The sequence below is a fragment of the Heliangelus exortis genome, chromosome 2 (assembly GCF_036169615.1).
Source record: "Heliangelus exortis chromosome 2, bHelExo1.hap1, whole genome shotgun sequence".
Lineage (NCBI taxonomy): Eukaryota > Metazoa > Chordata > Aves > Apodiformes > Trochilidae > Heliangelus > Heliangelus exortis.
The window spans coordinates 28,546,984-28,563,687 of NC_092423.1; positions in this window are offsets into that span (position 1 = coordinate 28,546,984).

A 16,704-nucleotide genomic window follows, 5' to 3' on the forward strand; every position below is an offset into this window, starting at 1 on the left:
ATCACTGCTAAATTATGCTCTCTAACACTGTTGCTGACATCTTGAATGCAATCTATATAACCCTGACCCCCTGTCTGAATTGAAAAGCATGTTGTGGATTATTCCTGTTCTGGCCCATTCTTTCTCACTCTCACTTCCATTGTGTTAGATAACTGAACTAATTGCTGTGACTCAAAAATGTCACAACTTTGCATGTAGGGGCTTGCTATCTTCATCCCAGACAATTGGCATCACGGATAATGTGGTATCAGCAAGATTTTGAAAAGAGGCTGATTTTAAAATATTCTTTCTAGAGGTGGAACTAGAAGGTTCTTTGGAAGATTTCTATTGTCTACCTAATTAAAATTTATATTAGCATATAAACCTTGCATATTTATTAGTGACGATCTTATCAGGACTGAACAATCTGCCCTGTGAAATCAGAAAAGGCTTTTTTTGCATTGAAGTGAGGGTGGTCAATAAACCCTTTTTGTTTAGCTACTGATTTAGTCAAGTGTTCTCACCTCTGAGATTATGTTCTGCATATCCAAATTATTTCTGCAGGCACAGCTCTGAGCTTCCCTTTCTCTCCTGGGCAGACCGGAGACCACAGCTTTTTACAAAACCCTCAGTTGGGACTGGCTTGGAAGAATACAGAAAATCATACAGAAAGAGGCTGATTAATTTGTATTAAATGCATAAATGCTACAACATCTTGATGAGCCTCAAGTGCAAACATTTGGACTGTCCAAGATTACCATTATAAAGAAATATGTAATGTTCATATCAGCAATGCCACCCGCAACTAACTTTCTTCTAAATGATTTAATACAACTTTGTTTTGTTTATAATTCCAGTTTCAAATCAAGAACATCTACAACCCCAAGCATCAATGCTCTTCAATATCTAATTTCACAGTTTTCTTAACACATATCTCATGTTATTTATTATAGTCAGTGTCATCCCAACACCTTTGTCTATTCTTGCTACATTTTAAATGGTTTAGCTGGCAAGCCATCAATCAAAAATCATGAGACATATTTTAACTTCAACTAAGATCAGTTTAGAAAGAAAACAAGTCTTGTATGGCCTAATTGGGTGCATTAGTCACATCTATAAGTGATAAATGCCTGTTCTGGAAAAGAAAACTTTTTTTTTTTTTTTCAGAGTTTTGGTATGCATCTATAGACTGAAAAAAACTTTTCAGTTTCCTTACGGCCCTGAAACAACAGAGTTATTGAAAAATTCAGAAGTTTTAATGGGAGAAAGCCCTTCAGAACTATGTTTCAGTGTTCATAAATACATCCATTGTTTCACTAAATTTTTTTTTTTTTTTTTTTTTACAGTTATATTTCAATCACTAGGTAAGTGGAGGAATACCATTTCTAGACTATCTGGATTTCTTCTTGTAGGGACATAAAGAAGCCAGAACCAATGTTTCTATTTAGTCAGTGTATTTTAAAGCTTCGCCTCCTGTAACTTACCACATACAGACTGGTTCTTCAATTGCTCTTTTATAACTTCTTATGCTACATTAAAAAAAAGTTATTTTTAAAATATGAACTCATGTGAATTGATCGAGTGTTTTTCTCTGCCTGGTGGTAAAGAACAACTTTACAGAAATAACTCACAATAGAAAATTATGAGCAATATAAAGCATTCAGTTTTGTAGTGAGACACAAACAAGTATTTGGGAAAGATGGCAATCATTTCTATAATGTAATTTTAATTCAAAAGAAAATAGATAATTTTACTTATTCCATCAGGTCAATTGCACTAGCCACATTACCAGGTGTTGCTCATTTCATTTTACAGGTAATTTATTGCAACTGCAACACAGACTGTAAGATGGTTCACAAAAATAATTTTCCTTAAGTAAACACCATTTGCCACTAATGATGGGGCAAAATAAACTTGCAGAGCATTTATGAACAGTAACATCTCTCTCTTTCAGTACACATTTGCAAACTGATCTCTTGTTTGCAGATGAATTAAGCATGGCTTGAAAAATCATTAAAGCCATCTGCTTTGATGAGAAAAAAAACTGCTGTGGTAATTTTATTGCACTGACAGAGGCTAGGGACCATTTTACAATATTTTTTAGCATCATTTACCCTAAATTTGACATCCTGCCTAAAAAATGAGCAATATTTGTCAGTTCTTGCTGTGCCTACAGAGAAAGCAGCTTATACAGGTAACTCGAGGTATTTGTTTTGCTGGTCTCCAACAGATGGATGAGCCTGTTTTTCAATGATTATAATCTGTAGTTACAGCAAACTAAATGTTTATGGGTTCTGTGGAAAGCTTAATCTTCCTCTGAACTGATAGGCACTAATAAGCATAACAATATCATCACTGTTTTAGTTACAGATTAGTTCCCAGGGTCCATTTAAATAAAACCTTTCTTTTTTCCACAGAATTCTCCACCTTTATTGAAAGTGTAAAATACTAGCATGTTAATAGTGTTATTTTTTTACTTTCCAACTGGATACTACTGATACCAAATGCATCTCAATTAGCAAGCAGCAACTTCTAATAAGTTTCAGAATCTCAATACTTCCTTTTAAAAATCCTGTCTGAACTCCTGTGACTTTAGCAAGTTTTTTGTCTCAAGTAGCTTTCAGCAGTATTTCTCTGCCTGAATTCCACCAGGACTTACTCACCTGAGAAACTACATCATGCAGAACTGTAGCATTCCTCCACCATTTGCTACACAGTCCTGTTTTCAGCTTATGCAATATTAAACCTACAGCAAATATGCAAGTTAGTAAAATTTGTTGATGATAATGCCAAAAGCCTCCTAACATTAAATGAGTCATATTATGAAGCATTTCTAAATTTCACAGGGAAAGAGGTGCATGCACCACCTAGAAAATGTCACTTATTCCATCAGCATTCTAAATAGCTGCTCTCGGCCATGTGCAACCCAAGCTAGGAACCCAGGAACAAGAACCAAGGATATAGTCTGAGTCACTAACTGCTGCCTAGAAACATAGAAAGTATTTATAGATGCTGATCATATGCCCCTTTGCTGTAACCACTGTACTCATTGAAGTCTTCTGGCATATAACAGATTCTCTAATCCCATGACCAATCTCAAAAAGCAAGCACTGAGTACTTCTTTTTTTGCATCTGCCGTAGGTACAGGTCCTTTAGGGAGCACATAACCAACACTGCACAACACAGCAATAGGAATGGTGGCTTTAATTTCTTGATTATATCTTACTTGATTCAGTCTAGAACCATATTTGTTTTTTCAAGCAAACTACTGCAAGGCCCCACGGTTCAGAAAGAAATTACCAAAAAGGAGCACTTATTCATGTGCATCTGCCTCTTTTTCACCTATGACTCCTTCCACTCTTAATCTTTTCTTTATCTTTTCTGCATAGTTTCTTAACCTCTATTCCTTCTCTAATATCCTCTTGTCTTCCCATGGCTTTAGTCACTGAACATTCCTTTCCTTCTTTTTACTTTCCCGCCACTGCACTTTCTTTTTTTCCTTTGTTTTCCTCTACATAATCTCTAAGGAAGTGTGACTGTCCCTCTGTTCACCTCTACTTCCCAGTCCTCCACCTTTCTTTTATGGTCATACACTCACATATGTCCTATGAATGTCAACCATCATCCTCCAAAACCCAGTCAACAGCTTAAAAGTTATTGAGTTTTCAGTATTTCTTGGATGCTTAGGTCCTCTTCCCTTGATGCTCAATGGAGCCATTTCTGGAAAACCTTACTTTTTGTAGATGGCTGTATAATCAATTGCTGTCCTTAATATTCTTCTTTGGGGATTATCAAATCAATGCAATTACTCTCATTTTGTAGGCAGGCAAATTGAGCACAGAGAAATTAATATGATGGCCATCCCTGTAAAGATTAGAATGAAAAGACAGGTCTCTGAGCACACAGCACTGTGGTTCATTTATTTTTCTGTCTCTAGTTCATACGACAAATACATGATAGCAAAATTTAAGCATGTTGTCCCCTGATAAACGTTAAAGTCACCTATCTAAATTCTTCCATTCCAAGGTGAAAATATATAACCTAGGAACCAATTCTACTGTTAGGTATGAAAACATACTGTATCACTGATAACATCATGCAAACAGAGGAGTTAAACTGACAAGCAACACAGCAAACAAACCATACTCATGCTCATGTTTCTGGGTTAAGAATTGAGCCATTGGGCTCATTTATTTCTCATCTTTTCTCAGGTGATTGACCTGCAATTGCCATCACTCTACATACCTGTCAGAGAAATGTATCTGCTGACACACACGCAGACCTTTTCAAGGTCTACAGCCACAATCCAGCTGTATCTCTAATGAAGCAGAGGGACTAGAAAGAGATCACTAGGGATTTCTTTGATTCTGTACAAAATCACATGAAATGTTTGATGACTGCCTAGGAAAACATTTGATATCTATCTCAGACATGCAATAGTAGCTATTAAATTCCATGTAGTATCAACTATACAACCACAGCATTACCTAGCTCTCATTACCTAGCCCATAATTATTCTAAGAATAAAACATCATATTTTCACAGGAATGTTTTCTTAGTTATTCGACACTGATTTTAAAGGCAGAGCTAGAAGCCAAATAGTATTTTTTAAACAGTAGAATGTATATTTTATGAAAGGGTCACATAGCAGAGAGCTAGGTGAGACAACCCCTGTACAGTATTCTTCTCCCTCTAATTGTATTTATAAGCTCCTATGGTCAGGCTTCTGTACTGACTGAGCAACAGAATTGTGCAGTTGGTATGTGAACATCTAATTGGAACTTTTAAGATCCACTATTTTAATTAGGCAACCTGCTTTGGATCTGATTGCTTATATCCCAAAATATCAGCATTGTTTTCACATTGAATTTTCCTTTTAAAAACTTCTTGGATTGTTTCATATTTACATATATACATATATGTATGCACACAAAACAACAACACAAAATTAACTCTGAGACAGGATGTTCTCTTGCAGGGTTTGTATGGAAAAAACCTCAGCGTTTAATACTCTTCTATTGTTCAGTTGGTCTCTTTCAAATTAATTTATCCTCCCATTCCCCAAGAAAGCTGCTGGACAAAAGATGAAAACTGCACTATAATGAAAGCCTTACCATTAGCTTACATCAGAGATGAAGATTCACATGCTTGGCAGAGATAGAAGTTGTTCAGTTTTTGCAAAATAAGAAATATACAACATATATCATATAAAGAATTTTATATGTATATTAGCTATTTTTACAACTTATTTTCATCTTCAAACAATTAGTTTATATATTTTCTTTCTTATTCTGCTATCCTACAGAATATAAATATTCTGTATCAAAGCTTACAGTCAGAGCCAACTTTTTCCAGCTGGTTAAGAGTTTAAGGAGCACTGCCAATACTTGCTGATTCACAAAGTCATGTTACTCATGCTCTCTTTGTCTGTCTTCCACATTTTCTCTACTCTTTTCTCTACTTTTTTGATCAGCACTGTGCAAAAGAAGCAGTTTTTTCTTTGTTTGCATATTTGTTCTGGAAAAAATAGTGTTGATGGTTCCGATAATGACCAGAGTATGATTTGTGTTGAAATCTTCCAGATTTGTATTTCTGTACAAATGAGACACTTTTTTTCTATCTATTCTCACATCCTCAATCTTCTATAAAAACAAGCAACCAAATGAAGATTTAATCAATTTATTTTGAGTAGAAGCCATCTTTATTTCTTAAGAACTATCCAACATTTGCCATCTTCTCATATTTTTGCTCTTTACTTTTGCAAGGACTTAAGCAATTGAGCTTTCCTTGTGTGAATATGCAGGGAGAGTCACAAATAAGTTACAGACTAGAAAAAGTTAGAATCTACAACTGCAGGTTTCACAGTAAAGCTCAGTATTTGCAAAGTACATTACATCAGTGCTATTTTTAATTCTGCAGCAGTAAAAAACAGATTCCAGACCCCACTTCACAAAACACTGCATGAATATACAATAGAAGAAAGCTTTTACTTCAGACATCAGTGGAAATAGTTCTATTAGCTTTATTTACCTCCAGGTTGACCTGGGTTTAATCTGTAATTCCCATTATAATGGTTGCAACTCATATACCTCCAGAAAATTCAAAAGACTTCTGTGAGCACTGCTAAGACAAGACAAAAAAATAAAGCAGCAGGGAATATTTTCCCTATCTGACTTTGAGCAACTAATTTAGGCATTTGTGCATTGTCAGTGCTACTTCTAAAAGCCAAATCACATCAGCAAAGCTAAGGAGAATTGCACTGCCTGTTGACTCTGTGGCAAACCCTTGGTTTCTGTTCCAGGCCTATAATAAGATACATAAAGTATGAAGGTGGGAATTACAGCTACAGGAGGAATGGAAGTAGGAGAAAATATGATATCTGGACTTGTACATACCTGGGCATGAGTACACCCATGACTGAAAGATGGCACCAGCAGCATCCAAGCAATTCCAGCAGTCATCACTGACTCAGGAAGGGGCATCACTTGCTGCAATCATGAGAATGCACCACGTCCTATTCAAAGGAGTTGCTACAATCATTGACCCTGTTCTCTAGAGCAGATGTTTCACTACAGCCCAACAGAGCTGGCCTTTGATGGCAGGTTAGATGCAGACTTACAAAAGATTTCCTCAGCATTATGGAAAAGTGCAATAAATATGAACAGAAATTTTCCAACACACCCTTTGAAAGTTACTATTGTTATCCTAGTGTTGAAAAGATTTTTTTTTTTAATCTATACATAGTATTTCATGTACCATTACAATGAACCTTCTTTTATACTACATTAAGGTCAGTAGAAACCTATTTGTTTTAAAACTGCTGATTTCTGCACAAGTTTTTTACATGGAGTGCTACTATCATACTGATAGCAGCACCATTGGTTTATGGTAAACCTTTAGGAATATTATAATTATTTGACCATGCCTATATACATAAAGCACAAAGCCACACTCTCTCTCTCCAGTGATTTTTCTGCCCAAATTTGAAAAAGGTTAACTAGCTAGTAATTTCTTCTCTGTGAATTTTTACCTCAGTAAATGATAGATGCATGACATTTCTGAGTATAGATACACAAGAAAAAACTCTAGGAATGATTTTCTATCCACTGACTCAAATGATTGCAATTAACAGCTTTCACGTTTTCATGAGTTTAAGAAAGAATTTGACCTTCTTAACAAAGAATCAGAAACAGAGTACTCTCTATCTCTCCCTGAAGCTGAGCTAATTTAATTCCTTGATGGCACTGATTTCTTTGCTGTTGCATGAGTGCAGAATTTGACCTTCTAACTTATGAAATTGGTTTTCAGTGTAACTGCATTGGAGATGTTTTTATACAGTATTAATTGATGCTTATTGGAGGCTGAAGGGCTGATCATTTAAAGTTGTGGTATCAGACACATCTTGCTTGTGGGCCTTTGCAACATGACAGTGAGTACAAAGACTATTAAAATCTCCTTGTGAAAACACACAAAAATCAATCCTCTTCCACGAGGAGGTGCCCTCCAGCACAATCGATACAAATGGGTACAACAATATCTTATGATGCTTGCCAGCTGCTTTAAACCTTTTTGCTCAGTAAAGCTCCCAAAGTGCTACTGCCTTTCATCTCTGCTGAATGGCACCAGATGAAGATGTATTCCTAGATGAGTTGCAGGGGCAAATGCTACCATCAGTTACCCCCCTTGCAGATGTCTTTAAATTCAGCAAGGTTGTAAAGAGTGGAACTCAACTTGGATTTCATCCAGTGGAGTTAAAGAAGATGAATTTGTTTACTGCTTTGAGACTTTTCTTCCCTCTATTTTAGTTATGTTACAGGTTCTTGATGGGAATTTTTGTTTCACGTTTGGTTTCTTGTATGCTAGGGAGCCCAGTACACCAAAAGAATCTGAGTAATGACAATCAACAGGTTCTTTCATCTTTCTTCTATTATTAATCAATGTTATTAGCTCTAATTAAAAACCAGCTGTTAGAAAGTAATTTCTTCAGGAGCTGTGTGCCTTGATCAAATGCACATCTATAAACTACTTTAACTTTGTTTTTTCTTTTGGAGGTTTTTGTGTGCCTTTCACCACATTTTTTGACCTATGCCTGTGCAGATCTTTTGTAATGACTTTCTAGCAATCAAGTATTTTCCACAGATAACTATGAACTCAGGACCTGATACGTGGAACTATTTGGTTCCTACTGCCTGTCATCTAGCTCAATCAGTTTTATCTTTTGCTATTCATTCCTTGAAAATAAGCATCACAAAGACTGCAGTGATGGAGAGATCTAGATTAGCATAATGCTGTTAAGTGTTAGACACAGGAAAAAAACTCCACTAGCCCAGGACAACATACCTGCATACACATTTAATACAAAAAGACACTTGATAGTCTTGTTTAGTGAAAAATTAAACAGTATTCTCTGTCACTGGGCTGTATTTCTTTGTGCAATGAGACATCAAACACCATGACTGAAACCAAATCCCATAAAATCTTGTCTAAACAATCCCAGTCAAATCAAAATCCCTTTTATGGAAATTAACCTTCTGGGAGATGAAAAGAAAACTCAATCAAATAGACAGCTGCATGACACTAAATTAGTATATTAGCCTTTCACCCTTAGGAGAACAGAGTTTAGAATTTGGCATTAGGTGCAAAAGTAAACAAATGTTGAGGTCTCACATGAGCCATGCTCATGGTGTACTTTTGATAGCTCATATTCAAAGAAAGGTCACTGTGATTTGGATGGATTGCCTATTATATCTCTAGCCTCTTTTTCATTAACTACTAAGTTAATTTATTTAAAAAAGTAAGAGTGAAAACCAAAGAACTGTCCTAAATTCACTTCCTTTATGAATAAAAGCTATGCAAATGTGACAGATCCAGTTTTGTGAGCCAGGATATGGTAAAAACCTTATTTATTCAATATTGTTCCATCATTCCTCCAACTCTACAAAATATCTTATGCATACATGGAGTTGTATGAGGGCAGAACTAGCTCCTAGAAAATGCAGAGTATGTCTGACACTGATCAAACACTCTGCTTGATATTTTTTCTCTTTAAGATTACAAAGCCTGCAAAATCCTCCACTTGATTCTATCCTTTTCAGTTGAGTGGAGCTGCCATTATGGGTCCTGGTTGGCAGGAGATGCCTACCCTAACAGCAGAAACCAGGGATCAGCCCATATGTCAGGTGCCCAAACATACTGTGGGAAATTCCTATAGAAGTAGGTCCAAAACATGATAGTGGAGTATTTGGTTCGCAAAACCCCTTGCACCAGAAAGCAGCATGAAACTGCTGCTGAGCCAAAACACAGCACTGAGCTTTCCATAGGACTTTTGTCTCTCCTCTGCCACCAACCTCCTGCCAGCTCTCTGGACCTTCAGTCTGGGAAAGGACTGCAGTCTGGGAAATCACTTCTGCAGGGCTGCTAAACTCCACAGCGGACAACCGAGGTGGGGCTGGGAATCAGTGCAGGAGCTTTGCCTGAATGCACTGCTCCTTAAGAGGGTCCCATAGCCCCCATCAGACTAATTCTTAGAGACTCTATGTGAAAAAGTAGGAAATTGCATCCAGTGAACTGGATGCAGCTGGATTCGGCTCCAGATCAAATGAATCCTTGTGGGACCATTCTTCACCCATATCTCAATATGTACCTGTAAAGCAGGAAATATTCTTTCTGATCCCATAAAGTCTTGAGGAAAAGTAGTATAGCACTCAGTGCAGCACTCTTAACTGCTTAGGAATATGGAGGACCTCAGGTAAATAATTATCTTTTTCATGAGGCTCTATCTCCAAAATTACTCAAGTGACCTCAACTCAACTGAGGCTGAGTGACTGTGAGTGAGGTAATCTCCTCTAAAATAACTTAGTACATGGCTGACGACTGATCATGTGCTGAAACACATGCTAAGAAAGGAATCCATTTTTCCCACCATCTCTGAGGCAAACATATTTTTATACTTCTCGTGCAATCTTTATAATGTATTAGTCAAAAATAGATACTTAATATATCCTTAGGGGGCAAATCCCCAGTAAAACTTTAGGTGAAAGCGGGACATGCTTCAGTGAAGAAACACTGTTATGAATCTATCAGTAGGTAAGAAAAAAGTTGGTTGAGTGCAGCATATGCAGAACTATTTTTATATATATAAACTACATGCTTCGATTCCCCTCAAATGCAATTGCAAGTGGTCTGATACTCAAAAAATTTTGAGACCTGAAATTCATTGCTAATGCTTTAGGGTTTTCTTGTCTTAAGAAGAAACCTGTGATCCAAAGATATTAGACAGGACTGAAAATTTTCAAGCTGAATATCAAAGGCTGATATAACCAGGCAATAACATTAATTCTTAGCTGTCACAGAGTATTTGAATCTGTAGCTCCCAAAACACTTTACAAAGGCAGTAGAATCCTGTTTGTCACAAGAGGTAACAGAAAAATAAGGAGTTCTACAGAAGGGAACCAGCAGTGTTGTAAACACAACCCAGGCTACCTGGATCTAAAGCCATGGATGAGCATCCTTCCTCCTGATCTGGAAAACCAAGGGTTTGAAAGGGTTCTGTCCATATGTTTCAGAAAGGAATATATACTTAATAATGCATTACATCCTTGTATTTTAGTAGGTTTTAAGCTCAAATATTTCACACTCTAAGACCAAATATAGAGATACTTGCATTTTATATTGCTTTTCTGCCACAATACTCCCAGTAAGAAGGAAGAAAAACTCAGGGATTTGCATGAAGACAGCAGACAACTTGATGCCACATCCCAGTTCTTGACTTTTTTATCTTCATTTGCATTTATGCTGATTGGTTTGACCTTGCTCAGTTCATGCCCTCTGCACAAAGGTAAATGTATAAAGAAAGGGCAGTGGCAGAATGAATCAGTGTACTCATAGCAAGTTAACACAAAAACAAGGCATACAAGATTAGATTAATCTAGAAGGTAGAGTAAGGATACCTTGAACCCAAGTACTGTCAAATTCAACAGACTTCAGGGTTTTTGTTTTATCTAGATTGTACATAAAAATTCATAGCAGCACTTTGAAAAGCTGGAGAGCTTATCAAGCCATTAAGTGGAGTTCTGCTGCCAGCAAAGGTTGACAAAAAAAACAAAACAAAACAAAAAAAAAAAAAAAAAAAAAATGATGCCTCTGATTTGTGTTTGCCCTTAATCTCCATCCCTTCACAGTTCAGGTTTCCACCTGCCCAAAGTGCGTTCACACATTCAGGAAGCCATATATCCCATTTGGGTTGTAAAAAAAGGCAGAAGGACACCAAGTCTGTAGACCTTAAAGAAGACTCAGAAAAAGCATGTGAACTGTGTACATAAAATACTGTAACTAAATAGTCTTCTCTTCAACTTCTTTTGATAAGAGCTGACTGTATTGGCAATCCCAGAGCCTCTGCTACCTGCTGTAATCATTAAACTTAACCTTAAATTCACTAATTATTATTATTTTCCTTGAAGTCTGTTTTACACTTCTCAGGGGAAGCTGAAATATTTTCTCTTGTGATACAGAAACTTGAAAGAAGTAAATGGATCTTATCTTAAGGCACTAACAGGAATGTGTTAAATGTTCCTCCCTCCAGAGTTCCTTCTCAGTCCTATCCTAACTTTCACATCCATTTTGAAGCTGGACAAAGGAGAAATAAAAAGTTGTTCTTCTAGTCTGTTTCTAGAGAACTGACTGATGCCGGAATATATTAAGTCATCCTTGATCCACTTCCATATCTTTTCTACCTTCCAAACCAAAAAATCAGCTTGTGTTCTCCCTTTCCATAGCAATGAGATTGCTTCTGAAGATCACACAATTTTTTTTTAATTTTTTTTTTTTCATAGATTTTATGTATGGGGAATAATTCACTCCAGTATTTTTGTCTAATTCTGACAGACCGGAAAAAATGCCTTATGGGGATCACACTAAGTTTTGTCTTACAGCTTCAGAACAGCAGGATCATTAATGACATCTCTTAATAGAAGCACTTTAATATTAATAATGTATACATTAATTACATGGCTATTATATAAAGTGCCTATAGAGTCTATGTGCATGAATAGTATCCATGTAGTAAATCACAAAGCTATATGTCAACTGTAATTATCCATGCATTTTTAACTTTCTTGCTCCATTGAGCAATCTCACATTCCAGCACCCTGGAAAACCTAATCTTCTGACAATGTTTCCCTCTTTTTCCCAAAAAATCTGGATTTTCCTTCCAAAACTATAATGGACGAAAAACAAATAGATCCTTCTTACAAATATTTTTCTACATCTAGAAAACCATGCAGAATGTGATAGCTGACCTCTTGGTAAGCTTACAGACCCTGAGATTTTCACATAAAATTGTATTTTTCTCAAATCCTCAAAACCTATATTCTCAAGGCATTTTTAGAATTCGTATACCCTTATCACGATAAACTTATAATATGAGGTGGGTATTTCTGAGTCTTTCCACAGAAAATAACTTATGCCAGTGCAGTATAAAGCACTCAAAAGTCCCATTTTTTTTGCAGATGGAAGATTTCTTCCTTTCTGCTGTCTTTCCATTTCTACAGCCACAACACAACTGCAAAAGGTTTGGGCTTTTTCCTGCTGCTGGGGAACCTCTAGATTTAATCAGAAAACTTGAGCCCATAGAAACCCACAGGACAGACTCACGATCATTTGCTTTGTTTTTGGCAAAATGGAGCAAGAAAACAACTTGGGAGTATATTCAACAACTGGTTAAGGCAAGACAGGAACTATCAACTTCTAAATTCTGGATGTCTGAAACTATTGATGACTTTTCTTGAAAGAAGCACTGAATATGTGTGTGTGTGTGTGTGTGTGTGTGTGTGTGTGTGTGTGTGCAAATACTAGCTAACACATCTGTGCCGTTTCTCTAAGCCACTTAACCTTGATCTAACCTCCAGATCCTTTGTCAAGAATTGAGATTTTTCAAAGTCATTAACTTCATAGGCAAATGATGAAGCCTGTACCATCATTAAAAAATTTCTAACCATCTGAAGAACAGTTTTCTCTCTTTTTCTCTCTGAGCATATGAAGCTCAGAGAATATGATGTTTGGGAGTGTTGCTATGCGTTTTTTTATTTATTTTAGTGGGAGGAGCTGTAAAATGTACTTCTGCTTTCACAAGTTAAGAACATGGGAAGAACGACCCATTTGAGCATACAAATACATCTTCTTCATATCCGTATCAATAAACACACTGCTCCATGATGTATTCTATAATTATGGCATAGCTACAAGTTCGTTCAGAAATAGTGGGTTTGAAGCTTCATCTTTAAATATGAATTTCATCTTTCAACAAGAAAACCAAGAAAAAAAAAAAAGTAGTTTGATAGCTATTAAATTTTTGAGAAGCTTGTTTTTTCCCTCATAAAACAGGCATATGCAGGAAAAGGAAGCTACCTCATACCCATATAAACATTAAAAACATGAGACTTTCAGCTGGCTTGCTTTTACTGGTTTCCTTTTTCTATGTAAATAAACTCCTCGGAATCCTTTTCTTTAGACATAACGTTGTTGTCTGTGTACTGATTGTCATTTCTTTATCTTATTGACATAGAGATGTGTTTTTTTAATGTGAAGACTTTTTCAGTAACTCATGTGGCTGAGCATTCCAGATTAATTTTTTCATAGCAAATTTGAGACCACTTTACATAGTGGAAAAAGACCAAGGTAACCTACACTTCTAGAAAGCAAGTTCATTCTGGGTATGCAGGATCCTGGGTATGCACCAGAAGCTGAACTCATCTGATGCCCTAGAATTAAAGGTCTCTGAACAAGTCATTTTGAGCTAATTTTTACTTCTTGTAAATTACAATTTACAGCTTGCTGTTGCCGATTCTCAGGAAGCCTGAGAGCTATAATCTTCTTTTCTTATGCTTAATGGTCTCAGAATTCTCTCTTTGCTCTTCCCTACTGGATACAACCGTTTGTGACACTGTCCTCCTATGTATGGAACTGCTATCTGTCCCATTTAGGGCTTGTATGAGTATTCAGTTCACACTTGCAATGATATTTTAGACAGATACCATTTTCAGACAATGAATCAGCAGGTCATGCTTCTCTGGGTAGATCCTCTTACATAAATTTTCAGAAATACTGACTTACCCTTACAGTTCATGCACAGGGTAATGCCCAAGTAACATAAATCAACAAAAAACCCCTGCCATTTGTATTCCAAAAATATTACTGATAGAAGACACCCCTGAGAGTGTATTTCCAGAGCTTTTTCTATTATTTCACATGAGAGATTTGGATTTCTTGCTGTCTCTCTTTGTCATAACCATCCCATCAAAATCCAAAATAACTTGTCAGAAGAAATCTCTGCATGGAGCTGCACCTGCTTTCAGAGGGTCAGATACCCTGGTCTGTTGATACAATTGATAAAAATGCATGAAGTCACCTAAGGTTTCAAGCAAGACTCCAAGTCTGATGAAATTAGGATATGTACTGCTTAATGTTATCTGTTGAGGATGGAACGCAGAGCATTATGGAATATGTTATTGATAGAGTTAGAGGCAATATAAGAAAGGAAAGACATTCATTAATGTGTTTTTTTCTCTGTCTCCTTATTTTGGAGGTTTACGAGTCCTGCTTCAACCCTGTACATTACTAAATAGTCTTACCCATGCAAAACTGCCACGCAGACAGAAAATATGGTGAAATATTAGGCGTTACCTAGCAGAGATATAAAATGGGCACCTTACTCACCAATTGGTCAAATTTTTCCTTGTTTTTGCTTAGTTTGCTTGTTTGCTGCTTCTTTTTTTTTTTTTTTAAAGACATGTAGCTTTCAGTTAAACACAAATGCAGCAATGTTTCTCTTTTCTCTTTAAAAATAACCCCGACGCCCAATGTCAGCAGCTTACTAATCACGCGCAAGTCGACAATAGCTCTTTGTAAAGGGTGTGTTTGTTAGCAAGGAAAACAAATCTTAGAGGCAAAGGATTCCAGGGTCAAAATTGGAGATTTTGTGTAAAAAAAAAAACACAAACAACCTGGTCTACTTAAGACAGTTGTGCTGTATCTCTAAGTTCAATCACAGGACCCAAACAAAAGGCAGGATACAGACCACACACCTTTTGAAACCGAACCTTTGTGCCTTCATTTCAAAAAATACTTCCAGGAGATACCAAGTCACCTGTAGCCAAAGGTCCATCCATCCCAGAATAGGCCAGCATCAGTTTAGAAAGAAAGCATGAGAAGAGGGTGGCTCTGGTACACCCTCTGAAGCTCTGGAAGTCTCTGTATTAGGGATTTCCCAATTCTGAGAGTTTTTCTTAATTTGTTTAAGACTTGTACCACCAAAACCAGCTTGCATTAACAAATTTCAAAGATTAATGATTGTCCAGTGTGACAAGTACTTCCTCAATGTTCTTTAAATGTCTCAACAGTTTTTTTTCTATAGCCCACTCAATAAAATAATGAAACACAGTAAATTGTGACTACCTATTCTTCTGCAAACAATTAATGATGTTACGGATGCTGCTTTTATTCCTTGTCCACTATCTGTCCCAAGCTGAATCCTTTCAAGTTTCTATGAGTGCGAGCCATTTGTAAGCCCTTCTTATAATAGGTGTCCATATCTTTCTAAGTCTACTGTAACCTTAGATGTGGTGATCAAAGCTGTAGAAGTGGTCAGAGGAAAAAGAGAAGATTACATGATGTGTGGATCTGCTTTTCTGGCATTTATCATAAAGCATTAATACCATAAAGCATTAATAAACCAAGTTGAGGTTCAAGAACTGGTTTTGCCACAGCCAAGCTACATTACTCTTCCAAGGTTAGACCATGATCACAGAAACTACACTGCACAGCTCCAGGAACTGACCTTTCTATATGTGGCAGTATTTCTTCAGCCATCATGACTGGATTCACAAAGAAACTTTATGTACTATAAAGCAGAGCATGAGAGTGTCTAAAATATAACTTGTTACCGAGGAGAATATTCCCCTATGCATTCGGAAGTATTAAACACCAAAAAATCAAACTCATGAAAGGCTTGGAATGCTGAGCAGGCAGATGCATGCACTGCAGAAAGCTAAGTCCTTTTCTGGCTGTAGGCATCTATTCTGGGCTCCAAGGAAATTTGACTGCCTCAGCTTCAGTGAGCTCCCTCCTGCAGTGTCACACTGAAACTCTACAATAATAATATAAAGGTGTTCCCCATTTTATTTCTCTGTAGATGTAGATCTAGATCTTCACTGATTTTTGTCTCTCCCACACTTAAGTCCCACAGGAAGGTTCAGCTGACCAGCTTTTGAAAGATTCTGTGGAGGCCCTTAGAAGGCCTTGTAATAAAAGAGCAGAGTATTGGCTGAAATTCTTTGGTATGTCTAGTCTTTGTGGCTGAATTTGAAATTTGCTAGCCCTGAGAGTGGCTGAAAGCTTAGCACAGTCTTTAAGACTTCCAAATGCCTAACTGATCTTCTTGAACAGCTAGGATGTCAGCCTGGCCCTCACAAATCCCAGCCACCTTTGCAGAGATGAATGCTGAGCCGTATCTAGCAGGGACTCCAGCACATACAGTCTGCCAGAACTGGTCACAAAAGACCACTGTAAGAATTAAAGGGATGTGTAGAGCTCCAGCAGGCAGCCTTATAGAGAAATGGAACAAGTTGGCTACATTGGGAGGTTTCAGAACACATACATTTTTGTTTCATTTAATCTTTTATTGTTGGTCTCATGCTACACCCCAGATCTTGATCATCTGTATAGCTTTCT